This window comes from Rhipicephalus sanguineus, chromosome 7, assembly GCF_013339695.2.
Source record: "Rhipicephalus sanguineus isolate Rsan-2018 chromosome 7, BIME_Rsan_1.4, whole genome shotgun sequence".
NCBI classification, from domain to species: domain Eukaryota; kingdom Metazoa; phylum Arthropoda; class Arachnida; order Ixodida; family Ixodidae; genus Rhipicephalus; species Rhipicephalus sanguineus.
Window position 1 is genome coordinate 31972048 of NC_051182.1, and position 3777 is coordinate 31975824.

General features: G+C 44.3%; 1 non-coding gene across 1 annotated transcript; it reads right to left on the reverse strand.

Annotated features, from left to right (window-relative positions):
* Positions 1 to 2585: 2585 nt before the first annotated feature.
* On the reverse strand, positions 2586 to 2657 carry Trnar-ccu (transfer RNA arginine (anticodon CCU)). The gene has a single exon. It is a non-coding gene; the product is annotated as a tRNA-Arg (tRNA).
* Positions 2658 to 3777: the final 1120 nt, after the last annotated feature.

Here is a 3777-nt window from a genome sequence, read left to right on the forward strand (position 1 = left end):
TCTCATCTCCCCTCTGCAACAAATTGATCACACACCCAACAGTCTAGACGGCTCTGCTAACTTACGATTACTGAGCACAAGTGCTTCGCACCAGTTTCAGCAGTCGAAAAATATCAACCACACTTGTTTGGCTTCATCTTTTCAGTGGTCACGGATGACCATGCACTGTGCTGGTTCTGTTCACTATACAGATCCAACTGGACAGCCTCGTTGTTGGGCCTTGAGGCTTAAAAGATACAGCTTTGCAGGGCCGGGATCTATCGCGGCACAAGAGTGTTGCAATAGTATCTTAGAGATACTTTCGAGTATCCCTATTTCTGTATCAAGATACATGTGAAAAATGTAATCGTATCCCAGTAGTGAAATACTTTTCTGACGTACAAATTATATTGCGATACTGTGCAGGATATAGGTATCTTGTTACCTTTTTTTTGTCGGAAATGAGCTGACATGTTTCCAAGGAGAAAGGAAGGCTTTTTTATGTTAAGGCAAGCAAAGGAGCACCGCGGGTAGACGAAACAGTTAGGGCGGTGCAGTGTTTTCTATAAGCACAGATTGGCCCATGTGGTAATGTCCCTGATGCCACTCACGTTAGCACCACGGAGGCAGCACTGCTGGCCTCTGCCAACATTTCTGGCCTCTGCTATCTTTGCAAGGCCCCCTTGTGACCTTGCACTAGGGCTGAGTATCTCAGTAACAAATACCTAATAAATGTGATTGTGTGTGTGTGTGTGTGTGTGTGTGCGTGTGTGTGTGCGTGCGTGTGTTTTGTTTATCACTGCAGTTTGCAAGTACTACAACCAAAAAAGATACCAAATTTGAGATAATCCGCATTTCGGCCCTCAATGAGATGCAATCTACAGTACGTTGTGCCAAAGTTGAAAATCATCTTAACACCTCAATCAAAAGTAAACAGCTTTGTTTATTTGACAAGATTTACAATAACTTTGTTTTTTGTTTTAAGAAAGAACAATTTTTGAAACTCATCCTTGACGCCAATCTTCCCATTTGTCGACATCGCAGCTTGACTACATGATGCATCCAGGTTGGGACAGTGTGACGGAGGATGCTGTGCCTACAGAGAGAAATCAAGAGCTGCACTGACCAGCATATCTTATCTGTCATTAGGGTTACCAACAGGTCTGGATATTGCGGGACTGTCCCTACTTTTCATACAGCATCCTGAGTCCCGCGTCGTCCCTGTTGGGAATGCTATGTGTCCCGGATTTGTTCCGGACTGTCCAGTTAGAAATTTTTTATGTGATCCAACGCATGACCAACAACACGCGTCATACTATGAAACACGAAGTTCGCATGAATCGCACGCACAATGCCATGTTGCAGTGGCTAGCAGTGACTGCGAGGAGCTTTAGCCACTTTAACGTGAAGTGTGACAACTTTTACGAGTGCACTCTCCAACAATAGGAAGTGTTCTCCAACAAGAGGAAGCCAGCTGCAAGACCACTTCAAGAGACCACAACATTGAAGGAACAATAGATCTGTCTTGAAGATACCGCAATAAAGAAAACTGATTTTGCTGGCTCCTTATGTTAGTGAACACCTCTATCCACCCACCTCCGTCCCTTCCTTCATTGAAGAGTTGGTAACCCTATCTGTCATTGATTGTCAATCCCACATAATGAAATTGTCATAAGAACTTCGTTCTCTTGAAAACTTCGTTAGACTTAAGTTTGTTTTAAACAGGATTTAACCGTAAGTAACATTTAATGTAAACCAAACCACTTTTGTATTGACATACCTTGAGAGAGGGCAAAAATTTGGCACATACTACTGAACCCTGGCCTGAATTGCGTATATATGTGCAGAAGTATAGTATAAGGAATAACATCCGGGAAGTTCCCTCCTTTCAATCAACATTCAAGACCTCTCAACGCTTCCTCATTATGGTGTAGCTATATACAGCAGAATCTCGGTGATATGAATCTCAAGGGGGAGTGAAAATATTCGCATCACCCGAAATTTCGTATCGCCAAAAAAAACTGCCAAATCCGTTTTGAAACCACGATATCTGCACAAAACATTTATTTCCGTAGAAATAGCTCGCATATGTCTTTTTTGGACACCCGCGAATGGACCAGTTAGGGAAGGCAGCGCAGCCGGCTGCCGTAAACGCACATGTCAGAGCTTCACTAGAGGCAACTGAAAACTAAATGCAAAAGTCCACTCCACTATAACCACAAGTGAACGACATGAATGTTGAAACACTTTATGCCTTTTTACGCCTTTACTGTCTTTAATCTACCACCGTGTTAGCCACGTAGCTTTGGAGCTCCGTAGTCTCTACTGACGATCACGTCAATAGCGACCGCGGTTTTATGCTCAGCAGCTGCGGCAAACGGTACTTCTGTATTCAATCCATGTGCACTGGCTGCGCACGTGCCTTCAGAACTGCATCATTGCTACTAATGAAAGAAAGCAGATTACTTTTAAGGGCTCGTTTTTCTTTGTTAGACAAAATATTAATGAGAACTAACAGACAGTAATGCCAAGGAAAGTACAGGGGGTGTTATATGTAGCAATTTGGATATAAACGTGAAGAAAGTATATTGGACGAAAAGATAACTTGCCGCCGGCAGGGACCAAACCTGCGACCTTCGAATAAGGCGTCCGATGCTCTACCCCTGAGCTACAGCGGCGGTCATCCTCTCGTCCACTTTATGGGGTATATCATCATCATCATCAGCCTGTCTACGCCCACTGCAGGGCAAAGGCCTCTCCCATGTTCCGCCAATCAACCCGGTCCTGTGCTTTCTGCTGCCACGTTATACCTGCAAACTTCTTAATCTTATGGGGTATATATGTGCATTTAAACCTGGGAGTGTTAGTCAGCGCCGATTGCAGCCATGGCGCTGTGTGATCACGTCTACCAGTTTTATCTGCAGCGGTTGAGGCAAGCAGCATCACTTTGACTCAAGTGTTGGATGCACGTGTACTTTGGGATTTTCGTCGTCATCATACACGATCACGTTGAAAGCGACTGCAGGTTCGTCCACAACTACTGTGGCAAATGGTAAGCACAGTTCTGACTGTGTGCGTGCTGTGCTGCCCACGCACATACTTCCAAAGCTTCTGGAGCATGCTACTCTCGGCCGTCACTTATCGATTTCGGCACCCAAGTTCGTATGAACCATTGCGACGCAGAAAGGTGCTTGGAACATCCGAATTTTGGCCCGTTGGACAGAATGAAATTTGGCCGGAGAATTTCCCAAATTCGTATCCGAAATTCATATCAGCTGGGTCCATATCACCGAAATTCTATTGTAGTATCACTCAACAATTAAAAAAAAAATTATCATTAACAATGACAGATTTATAAGCAATATAATGTAAGAGATTGTACTTCTGAGGCATTTGAAATCGTTAACCATTAGAAGTCACCTTCCCCCATAAGAATTAATTCAATCAAATAAACCCACTGTTCCCTCATGAGAAAAGTAGTAAATACATGACAGACCTTTAGAGCTTCTTTGCATGACAACGGGTGATGTGGTCGGTGAGGGTGCCTTTCTTCGAAAAAGATTTATCACAGTGGACACAGGAAAATGGACGCTCTCCTGTGTGTGTGCGCAAGTGCTGTTTCAGGTGGCCATTCTGAGGGAACGCAGCAGGACACAAGTGACACTGGAAGGGACGCTCGCCTGTGTGTATGCAAAGGTGTCTTTTCATGTCTGTCCTTTTCTTGGTCACGTAGGTGCATTGCCGGCAATAATGCAGTATGCCTTGTATGGACACGAGTGAACGGTACTGCTCGGGAGA